This window comes from Mauremys mutica, chromosome 3 (assembly GCF_020497125.1).
Source record: "Mauremys mutica isolate MM-2020 ecotype Southern chromosome 3, ASM2049712v1, whole genome shotgun sequence".
Lineage (NCBI taxonomy): Eukaryota > Metazoa > Chordata > Testudines > Geoemydidae > Mauremys > Mauremys mutica.
Genome location: NC_059074.1, coordinates 4,595,554 through 4,607,692, shown reverse-complemented (window position 1 = coordinate 4,607,692; position 12,139 = coordinate 4,595,554). Strand labels below are relative to the sequence as shown.

General features: G+C 43.0%; 1 protein-coding gene across 3 annotated transcripts in view; it reads left to right on the top strand.

Moving 5' to 3' along the window:
* Positions 1–12,139, top strand: part of ASXL2 (ASXL transcriptional regulator 2) — a 218,981-nt gene that overhangs the window by 121,821 nt on the left and 85,021 nt on the right. Inside the window, exon 1 of one of the 3 annotated variants that reach the window (XM_045010058.1) lies at positions 5,743–5,766. The exons of the other annotated variants lie outside the window; for them this stretch is intronic. The gene's annotated coding sequence lies outside the window, so the exon portion shown is untranslated. Of the gene's footprint in view, positions 1–5,742; positions 5,767–12,139 lie in introns of those variants that run through there. 3 annotated transcript variants of the gene reach the window in all.

The window sequence follows — 12,139 nt, the reverse complement described above, 5'->3', positions numbered from 1 at the left end:
TTTTTGACAGTGAGGGTAATTAACCATTGGAACAATTTACCAAAGGTTGTGGTGGATTCCTCATCACTGACCATTTCTAAATCAAGATTGGATGCTTTTCTAAAAGATCTGCTCTATAAATTATTTGGGGTAAATTCTCTGGCCTGTGTTATACAGGACATCAGACTAGATGATCACAATGCTCCCTTCTGGCCTTGGAGCCTATAAATACAGAGCTGTACCTACAGGTAGTTGGTCAGACTAAGCTGGAATAATGTACAGGTCTGTCGCATCTTACGCTGGGGTTACGTTCTGCAGTCAGCGTGTAAAGCGAAAATCGCGTGTAGTCAAAATTACATTGAGTGTAATGGCAGGCGCAATCGCCCGCACTACAGGTACAGTATTAACATTATTTTTCTCTTGTTTTGTTTTTGCCGACCGTGTAAAGCTGAAATCGCGCATGTTAAATGCACATAAGATGTGACAGACCTGTATGCTGAGACCTTTCATCACTGTAGACTAACTCATTTGTAAAGATGAAGGTGCCCATAATCTACATGGTAGTGCTCCGTGATCTGTACACTTTGGCCACCTCAAGCTAGAGGCCTCACATAGTTACCAGGCAGAGCTGGAATTGCTGTATCAAAACTCTGAAATCTGGAAACTTCGTTTGACCATCTTGAGCAGTGATCAAAATTGGACGTTTCTTCCTAAAGATCTGCTCTATTTCAACTTACTATTTTGTACTAAATACTAGAGTATGTAAGCCAGAGTGTATAGGAGTCATTAATTCCAGAGCTAATCTGTAGCTAAAACACTGAAGAAATTTATTACAGTTTAATGTCTTTCTAGTTATTTTTAAGCAGAGCAAACAAACATAAAGCTAAAAGTAAAATGTGCTTTTCTATGTTGCTGTAGTAATATGTAGTGAGTTTCTCTCATGCACCTCTACAGGGCATTGGCACTGTGATTGCCACATTTTCTGATCTAAAGATGCCATAATTCTATTGGCGAGAGGTATTGCGGGTGATAGATTCACTCACTTCAGCATTCCCAATTTCAGACTGCTGACATTACAGTGCTCAATAGGAAGTAAGGTCTGTCTGGTCAGGGGAAAAAACGCTGCTTGCACTTTCAACGTGGATTATATTTTTCACACCAGTTTCCTGGATATTAAATGTAATTTTTATTTTCATCTGTTAGTGGCATGAGACCAATGGAAAGTGCAATAGGAAAGATAGGTAATAATTGGAGATATACCAATCTCCTAGAACTGGAAGGGACCTTGAAAGGTCATTGAGTCAAGTCCAGCCCCCTGCCTTCACTAGCAGGACCAATTTTTGCCCCAGATCCCTAAGTGGCCTCCTCAAGGATTGAACTCACAACCCTGGGTTTAGCAGGCCAATGTTCAAACCACTGAGCTATCCCTCCCCCCATGATAAGATAGAACAAGGGAAGTTTTGCTTCAAGGCTAAACTTGACACTCATATCAGCTTGGCCATTGATATGATCACACGGGTCCCTGTGTTTCATTGCACTTAGTTTTAAACTTTGCCCTTGCCTTCAACGTTTTGCGCAACTTGAACTTGGTCTGCATCTCCACTCTTGTCTTTTTGTTCTGTAGCTCTGCCAATGATACCAATTTCAAGACCCCATTTGTCTCATTTTTCCATTCCCACCTCTGTTCCTTTACCCCCAGCTCCAGTTGCACATGAAATGCTCTTTGTCATCCCAGTTTCCAGTGCTGCCACTCTGCCCCTATGTCTCTCCTTAAGGATGCAGGCAAGAAGTAAACTAACTATTAAAATTACAGAAAAACCTTCTCCCTGTGGGCTTTCTTAGATTGCGAACTCTTTGGGGCAGCATCTGTCTACACTGTGCAGAGCACATTGCCCGTGTTTAACAAATGAGACAAGAATGGTTTCAAACTAAATAAATTGATCCTTCTCTGATGAAAAGGAGGCTAGACTAGAGAAGGTGATCACTCCCAAATACTAGTGTTGTCCTTCTGCCAGGTGGAGGTGTCCACCACAAGGGCTGGCTTTAATATGTAGGGGTTTTCTCAAAAATACAACACAGAACCGGTTTGAGTCATTACCCAGTAACCTGGGAAAATGACACACCAGCTTCTGGGTGCCTCTAAGAGGCAATACTTCCCCTCTTGCAAGGACAGAGTCTGAGTGTAGAAAAGAAACTTTTAATAAAAAGGAGGAAAGTATCTTGGCATTAACTTGGGAAAACTTCACAAGCAGGATTCATAAGCATCAAACCATGAGTAAAACACCCACCCCAGAGTACGTTGGGCAGTGTCTTTTGCTTCAGGTTCTTAAATCCAGCAACCAAGAGTTCCTTTAATATGCCTCTCCCTTCTTCCTCCAGTGCACCCCACTCATAGTTGCAGACCTAGAGTTCATGTGCATCTGTGCAAGTCCACCTCCCGCCCTGGGGTAAGAGGAAAGCACCTTGTTCACTCCGCTGTCCAGGCACTCACTCTGGCATCAGCTGCTCGGCCAGCCGCTCACTGCTCCGCACCCTCTGAGATGTCTTGAGGTCCCACCACTTAACACAGCTCTCAGTGATTTCAGCTGTTAGTGTGGGAGCCTCATGGCTAGTGCAGGCTGGACAGTTTCTTTCATCGGAGACATTGTCCCAAAGCAGCTCTAATGCTTAGACCTAGTTATTGGTGATTTCAGCTCTATTGGTCTGCAACAAAAGAGTCTCAGTTGAAACTTAATCAGCTCTGTTATTACACAGTGGAGAGGGAAAGGTCAAATGCTGTCTAGGATCCTTATGGAGAGTCCACATGACCAGGTATAAGCATCTGTCCCCACCCTCTCTTATCTCGACTAGGCTTTGGCACCCCTACCCCCTGCTTAGCAAGAGCAGTTCTACTGCCCTGATTCACACAACAGGGATAACAACTCTTTATTATCCCTGCACCCAATAACAAAGTGACTTGTAATCCAACACCCACCGAAAGTGATCATTTGGGCAAAGCAGCTCCATCATGCTCTGCACCTAGGTAGAGTGGGTGTGTCTATGCAAACAAGGTTGGCTCCTGAAGTCCTCTTCCCCAGCTCATCACTAGATGTCAGGGGAGAGCTCATTCAGACCCTGCTTACACTAGGAATTGGAGACTTTTCATCCAAAGATTTTTGAGCCCTTTAATAATGTTAATTTAGCCTCCCAAATGCTCGATGAGGAAAGTATCTTAATTTTGCCAGGAATTAAAATAAGGCACTGCAGAAAAGGTTAAATGTCTCACAGCAACCCAGAGACCAAGCTGGAAAGAGAAGCCAGGTGTCCTGGCTCTCAAACCTCTGTTGTGTTCACTAGATAGCTCATAGCTGCATCAAATATCAAACACATTCCTTGGGGAGGAAAACAGCTAGGTGACTATTTAAAAATGACACCTTTAATCACCATACTTTGAATTCCTTAGTTTTCTGTGGCAACCTTGGGAGATACTAAACTGTTCTTCTGCATCAATGCACACTAACCTGGACCAATTACCCTTGCTAGCAACACGAGACAGAATGGCATACCTCTGTTTCCTAGTACTAGTTCCTTAGTCTTATCCTGTCTCTAGCTTGGGAAATACCACCAAAACTTGTCTTTTGTGGAAGGTGAGCCCAGTACATCTTTTCCTTTTCTAGATATAATTTCCTTGCCCAGCAGTAACTTACATGCATGAACTTCCTCATGGATTTCTAAAAGCACCTATCAGACGTAATGAATAGCCATAGAATTGTTGTGAAATCTTATAACACAAAATCCCAGTTGCTATGATACTGTCTATTCAGCATGAACCTCAGCAGGTTGACATAGTTTATCTGATCAAATACACTGAACATGCCCAGTTCTTTGACAAGATCACAATGGCTTTAGCTCTTTGATTTTAGATTCTATGCAAAGTCAGTGTAACAAAAAGAGGAGACAGTTCCCTCCTCTCAGAGACTGCAGGTGCGTCCTGGAGCACCTCCACTACTGAAAACATGTAAGCAACTGTAAGCAGACATGCTTGAGAGTAACCCATCTGAACAGGCACCCACACCGAAGACAGCTGTTGTTTGGACTCCAAAGAACGCATTCTAGGGTGAGAAGTATCGCAGGGAATCTTTCAGGGCTGTTTTGTTTTTTTAACTAAAGGTGACATCTATGTGTGAGTGACCCCTTCAGTGTCTGGAGAGTCCCCAACGAGCTGGTATAGTTAGAGAGACATTTCTGGCAAAGAGTGACAAGCCAAGTTCAGTGATGATTCTTTTATTCTTTCCATCCACATAGTGGTTCTTTTATTGTTGCCACCATAAGGGGTGGATGGTAACAATGTGAGAAGCAATAAGGGGAGAATAATAAAGGGAGGAAACGTGCACTTTAGACTATAAACCAAAAACTAAAGAAATCACTAGCAAAGCGAAAACTAGCTAGGGAAAACCCCTGGTGTGGTTGTTGACTTCCTACAGCTTATCACTGAAACAGCAGTGAGAGAAATAGTCACAATGAAGGGCACATCTATTTAGTCTGAATTCAACCCTATGCAGAGGGTTTGCAAAAGGCCCTTTTTCACTTAAGTCCACATAAGCATTTTTGCATTTCAGCACAAGCACAATCTTATTTCACTGAGAGTTTGCCAAATGCTGTACGGCTTGCTTGAAATTGGGCCCCTTTAGCTAATTTTCAAGCAAAGTTCAAATTTGTGCATTGGTGTTCAATGCAAAGGTAGGCATCCAAAAAACAAGAGGAGAGAGAGGGGGGCCTGAGTTTTATATGGCCTCAGGCTGCAGTGGAGAGGAAAAAAAAATCTATCTTCGGTCAGATCTGTAGGCCACCCCAGAAGCCACATGTCTACGTGTGAGCAGGACAGTATGGTACTGTTTTCCTTTTAGACTTCAGAGAGAGAATGGGTTGTTTTTCTCTCACAAGATAATATTCATATTTGGTCCGTTAAGTACCTTTTCTCTAAGGGTCTCTCGGTGCTTTAAAAACAAATGATTTAAGTCTCACATCCTGCTACAGATTACGAGGCCAAAATGGACCATTATGATCACAGTCTGACTTCCTGCATCGAGCCCGTAACTTGTCTACTCTCCCTCTTAAAATTCCAATTGTTGTAATTCAGATGTAGTCAAAATGCAGCCTGCAGCTGAGAAGGGACCTACAGTTGTAAAATGTCCAGGTAACCACTGATCATTTTTACATCTGTCTATCATTTAAGAGACCTTTGAGGTTTATATTCTATAAACTGAGTCCTGTGTAATTTGAACTGGGCTGTGAATTGCAATAGCAAGCAATGTTGGTGCAGCATGAGAGAACACAGAACTCTAACAGGGCTCAGTGAAGTGACTGCAGACTGGGTTAGAGGGTGAACAGATGAGCTGTGTTCTCTCCCCCTCCCCTTGCTTAGAGGCTTTGAGTTGAGCTCTGTGGAACTTTGCAGTGTAGTTTAGTGTGACATCATTTTTGCTCATATACATATAAAACAGGAAACACATTCAGATAACATCAACAGCCACTTCCTTATATGTACAAAAATAAAGAGCTCTGACAGCAGCAAAACTGACACTTTGATTTTAAAATGGATAGAAACCCAGCATTTGTAGACCCACATGGGCATTACCCTGAGCCAATCAGGAGCATAGGGGAAAAAATTTAAAAACAAACCTTGTACATTGCAATTAGAATCCATGCATCTTAGCTGAGGGTGGGCGGAAGCCTGGAACATTGATTGCAAATCTTCACAACGAGAAACAATGTTGAGAGAGCAGCCTTACGAAATTCCTCTCCAAGGTAAGATGAAGTTACTTGATTAGGCAGCTGCTAACAAACTGTCCTTTGTAAGGAGCTAGGTGGTTGGTTTTTGGAGGGCTTGCTTGTAGTTTCTGCTATTGTAGTAAGAGGTAAGACCAGCTCGATGCCTTTCTCTTTGGCCGTGAAATGGAACAGCTGCCAAACTTTTTCCTTTTTTGGTTTAACAATAAAAATACAGCTTTTCTGGACACAACCCAGTGTTTGTAAAAGGGCGTTGCCAAGTCACTTCGGATTATACATATTATTTCACGTTATCCTGGAAGCTTGAAATTGAAATGTTTCAGTGCCAAATGCCTTATCCACCATTTCACATACGTCTTTGTTGTTGTAGGGTTACTTGTGAACAGTGCGTATGATTGCTCAGTATTACTAAGCTGTGTACGCATCCTGGTTTGTCATTCCAGGGTCACTTGTGAGCACGGGATTACTGGCGTAGGCTTGTTTACTTAATTTTTTTTTTTAAACAGGCTGCATTGAACTTGCCTGAAAAGAAAAAAACACAGAACCAAGTTCTGTTTCCATATAGGTCAGTGGCAAAACTTCAGTTAATAGGATCAGAATCAAGCCCATAAAGTATTTAAAAAAAATGACTTTTGCAAACTGAGTTAAGAAAATAAAGGATAATTGACTCCAGTATGAGACTACCCAAATTTCACAATGTCTCTTAACAGCTGATGCAATGGGAGGTGGTTTTATTTTGTAGTTTGTCTGAGATTTCTGGTGTCCTTAGCTGACCCTGCCTAATCAGCAGTGTGCAGATAGGGAGAGTCCTTATCATTTTGTCTAAACTGGCACTTCAAGAATTTCCTCGTGATCAATCAGATGGCCTTCAAGCTCTCTGTAGCAAACTGAAGAGTAAGTTCAGCTGATTGAATATTGGTAAAGAACTTGGGGCCAGAAAGAAGGAGGGGAAATTATATTCCTTAAGCACATATTGTGTGGCAAGAAGAATTGCATACTCTGGGAGATGTATACTGGAGGTCACATACAACCACCGGTAAAACATCACTGGCTTGTCTAAAAAAGTATATTTTTCTAACAAAAAATATTCCATGCTAGATAAAGATGAATAGGTGGTTACATAGGGACAGAGGAGAATCACAACCAGTAATATATTGGCATATTTCCCAAAGCTGAGGGAAATTATGATTGAAATTGATGAGGAGGAAAAATATAAACAGTAATTGAATGTTGTTTAAAAAGAGTTCAAGGAGAACAAGTAAGAGTTTTTCATGTGTGTTAGGAACAAAAGTCTAAATGGTATAGGCCCGTTAGTAGATGGAGATGGTAAAATTGTTCATGTAGAAAAGGCAGAGGTGAGATGTTCAGTAAATATTTCTGTTCTGTATTTGAAAGACACAGGATATGATATTCCTGTCACATGAGGATGATGAAATGCTTCTCAGTCCACTCACAGCTCAGAAGAATGTCAGCACTACTAGGGATAAGCCCAGATAACTTGCACCCAGGATTCAAAAACTGGTGGTTGAGGAGATCTCTGTCTTACTGATGTTAATTTTTAATAAATATTGAATCCTGGGAAGATTCCAGGAGACTGGAAGAGTGAGAGTGTTGTGCCAGTATTCGCAAACAGGGTGACCCATGTAATTATAGAATGGTTAACCTGACATCCTCCCATGCAAATTAATAGAAAAGCTGATATGGGATTCAATCAATAAAAAAAATGAACGGTGGGGAATATAATTAATGTCAGTCAACATGGGTTTATGGAAAGTAGGTCCTGCCTAGGAAGCCTGATTTCATATTTTGATGAGATTATAAATTTAGTTGATAGAGATAACTGCAGATATAATATATTTAGATTTTTGTAAGGCATCTGATTTACTATTTCTAGTGGGGTTCTGTAGGGAGATCCAATGCTATTCAGTATTTTTTATTAATGATTTGGGATAAATATAAAATCATGGTTAATAAAATTTGCAGATTACAGAAAGTTGTGGAGTAGTGACAGGACAGGGCAGCCATACAGAGTGATCTGGATCACCTGGTAAGCTGGGCCCATTCAAACAAAATGCCTTAAATACAGCCAAATTCAAAGTTGTGCACCTAGGAACGAAGCATGCAGGTCATGCGCACAGAATGGGGGACTGTATCCTGAAAAGCAATGATTCTGAAAAGGATTTAAGGGTCACAGTAGACAAGCAGCTGAACATGAGTTGCCAAGGTGATGCTGTGGCAAAAAGGGATAATGCAATCCGTGGATGAGTAAGGAAGTAGTGGGTAGGAGTGAGAGGTTTTACCTCTGTATACAGCACTGGTGAGACCAGGACTGGAATAATACATCAGTTTCTGGTGTCCACATTTGAAAGAGGATGTTGAAAAATGGGAGAAGATGCAGAAAAGAACCACAAAAATAATTTGACGGCTGGAAAAAGTGCCTTACAGTGAAAGACTTAAGTTACTCAATTTGTTTAGTGTATCAAAAAGAACATCAAGAGGAGATTTCATTATGAGACTTTCACAGGGAGAAAATAACTGGCACTAGAGCTTTTTGATCTAGTGGAGAAAGGCATAAGAAGAACCAGTGGCTAGAAGTTAAAACCAGACAAATTCAGATTAGAAATAAGGCACAAATTTTTAACAATGAAGGTTGATTTAACTATTGGAACAAACTACTAAGGGAAAGGATGGATTCTCTAGCTCTTCGGCAGCTCTTGGTAGCTAGCTGGGGGGAAAATGGCTGTGGCTAAAACTTCACAGTTCATAGCAGCTTATCATGCTGCCATGGTGTAACAAGGCCCTTCGTTCGCCCGTGCACAAGTCAGCCAGATACCTCCTTTAACTGCAGTCACTAGTGCTTTTTTATTAACAGTGTCAGCTCCCACCACCTTCTATTTACAGACTGTTGTAAACCAGCAACCTGGGGTCAGCTGGCTTCTCCAGACAGCAGGGATGCACAGCCTGTGGCTCCACCCTTTCCTTGCTTCCCCGCCCACTTCTTTCCTGTCAGCTTTATATAGCCCCCTGGCTAATAAGGCCCGTGGGTGCTTCTGTTCCACCAATTAGGGCATGGCAAACCCAGCCAGCCCCAATTAATACTTCTTAATTGGAGCTGGGCTAGCAGGGGCCTGGCTCAGGACCTCCTGGCCAGCACCCTGTTACATGTGGCCTTTATGTTTTTCTCCCTCTGAGTTACGTGGCAGTGTGTGAATTCTTCTTGTATAGGACACTGACTGTATTTTCCCACATCTGTAACAATTTAAAGCAGGGGTTTCAAATCCCCCTGCAGCCCGTAAAGACTACATGTCCCAGCATGCTATTTAGATCAATATGAAGCATTGCGTACTGGGGCCTGTCGTTTCTATGGACCACACCTTTGTATTAAAGATGAAAGATTGCTAGGCCAAGATTTTTACTTTTGAAAATTCAGCTTGATACTTAGGTGGCTAAATAAAGGTTTAGGAGCCTCATTTTTAAAAAATTGTGGCACAGAAGTCTGTTGCTTGCAAATTAAGTGCAATCCTCTGAGTCTGTCAAGATACCAATGGGGCATTACACTGGACAAGATTTGGATTAGTGTTTAAAAAAAATAATTAAAAATTAGGTCAAGAGTGAGTCCGTAAGTTTTTCTCCTGATGACATCAGTGTGTCATAGTTTTAAAACAGATTTCCTCAGTTCTGTGCAGTTAAACACTGCTTTTAATATAGGTCCACAATATAAAAAGAACAGGGCATATACTCTTATCTGTATAAAACAAGGGGAAATTCAGATCTAAAGACTTGTAAATTATGGGCCCCAAATTCTTTGTCCAATGGCCCTTGAATCTCTGCATATAATTGTGTTGTTGCACTTGCAGCAAAACGTAATTTGTTCTCAGAAGAACAATGGGAGCCACTTCCCATTATTGTGTCTCCATGTAAAAGAGGCCCAACAGAGGGTGAATCCCTTCCCTCAAGGAAGAAGGGCTGCCACTGTCAAGGCTGGATTGTGGTCAGAGCCAGTGTCCACAGTCAGGAGTCGAGAGTCAGCTGGATCAGGGTACCAGAGGGTCAGAGGCAGGAGACAAACCAGAGATCAGAACCACGTGTCAAAGGTCAGGAGTCAAGCCAGGGGAGCAGGAGGCAGAGAAACAAGGTACACAGAGGAGGGTGGATCCCAGTTGTTTGGACAGCTTCCTGTTCCTATTGCTGGCAGAAGTAGGACCAGGTGGCCATTTGGCTGCCGAGTGGAGGGTTGAAGCATGGCTGCTCCTGTGGAACCAGGTTTGAGGTGTGTGGGTCATGACATCACCCTTGCCCCTACGGGCACCCTTTGGGTTACATGGTTCCAGGTTTTTTGGGGTAGCTCCTATGGAAAGTCTGAACCAACATGGGGGCGTGAACATTCTCCACTAGCTTCCAAGTGCATTCCTCTGGCCCATAGCCTTCCCAGTCAATCAGGTACCACAGTTTACCTTGCTTGATCTTGGAATCGAGGACTTTGAGGATGATGTATTCCTCTTCACCTTGTACTTGCACTGGTGGGGGCAGTGATTGGCCTCTGTGGGGATATGTATTCTCAGTGTAGGGTTTTAGGAGTGAGACATAGAATATAGGGTGGACTCTAAGAGATTGAGAGAGCTGGAACTCAAAGATGACTGGTTTGATTTGTTGCTGAATCCAACACAGGCAAGTGAAGGACTCAGTTTGTTTTGAAGAATTTGAGATGAACCTTCGGGAAAAATTTGCAAAGCCTAGAAAACGTTGGCGGTTGTGCACTTTGTGGGAGGCTGCCCAGTCACGGACAGCCTGGACCTTGCGTAGGTCCATATTGATTCCTTCCAGGGACAGGATAAAACCCAGGAACTCAGTCGAGGTCTGATTGAAAGCACAGCTTTTGAATTTAGCATAGAGACAGTGTTGCTGTAGTCTCTCCAGGACTGTGAAGACATGAGTGGTGTGTTGGTCCAGATTGTCTGGGAAGATCAGTATATCATTTAAGTATACCTCTACAAACTGGTCCAGTAGGTCTCGTAGCACATCGTTAATGAAATGCTGGAATGTTCCTGAGGCATTAGTCAATCCAAATGTTAAACAAAATATTCAGAGTGGTCATAGTGGGTTTGAAAGGCAGTCTTCCACTCATCCCTGTCTTGGATATGGACGAGATTGTAAACTTCACGGACATCCAGTTTTGTGAATATGCAGATGGCCCCAGCAACTCGGGGATTGGGGTAGTGGGTAGCTGTTCCAGGTTGTTACCTGGTTTAGGGCTTGGTAATCAATGCAGAGACAGAGGCTACCATCTTTCTTTTTTACAAAAAGGACTGGGGCACCATCTGGTGAGGTTGACCTGTGGATGAACAAGTTCTCTTGGAAGTATTCTCACAATGCTGCCAGTTCAGGCTCTGACATTGTGTAGATCCACCCAAAATGTATCTTCACCCCTGGCTGGAGTTCTATGGAGCAGTCATAGTCCCGATGATGTGGGGAGGGAGGCTTTCTGCATTCTTCTTTTTTAAATCGCAGTACTTAGGTGGGGGGAGAGTTTCATATTTCCCTCGGTAGGGGTTTCGATGCAGGCGACTAAACCTACATGGACCTTTTGGGGCATGGGTCCAAAACTCACTGGTTTCTGGCCATGCTGTCAACAGAATTGTGACAGGAAAGTGACTTTCCATTCTCACCACTGAATGAGGGGATATTGAAGAATTAGCTAGGAGATACCAAGGATCGGGGGAATGTGGGGGATGGATCACACAAAATGGAATTCTCACTGTGTCCCTGAATAACAATCTCCAGGGAGAAAGTCTCCTCCACAACCAGACTTGAAGATAGTGGGAAGCCATCAATAGTTTCAATCGTGTCTAACTTGGCCTTGTGTCACAGGGGAGTCTGTAGGGCCTGAGTTGTATCTGTATCCATAAAATCTGCTGCTTCCAAATCGATGGAGGGCATGTTAGAGAGGTATCTCTAGGATGCACAGCTGGATAGACACCTGCAAATGGGAAGCCCCTGGATGGGGCTCAAGCTGCGTCTCAGTGAGGACTAGGGTACAGGGACTCTCAAGAACTAGGCCAGTTCCCCCATCATGTTTGAACTGGCTTGTTTCCCCATGCTCCTCAGGGTTTGTACTGGACAGGTCGAGATGGCATAGCCAAGTTCACCGCAGTAGAAGCACAGGTTCTTTTTCTTCAGGGATGTGCCACTGATGAGTCAGATTGGCTTGGGTGGGTTCGGTAGGTAATACAGAAGGTGAGGTCACACTACGTGGGTAGAGGAAATGCAGGGGAATCTCTTTTCTCCTCTCTTCGTTCTTGCAGCTGATGGTTTATGCAGATGACAAGGTCCACAAGCGCAGTTAGGCCCATTAGCATCTCTGGGTGGGCAACTCCATCTTTGACCTCTTCCT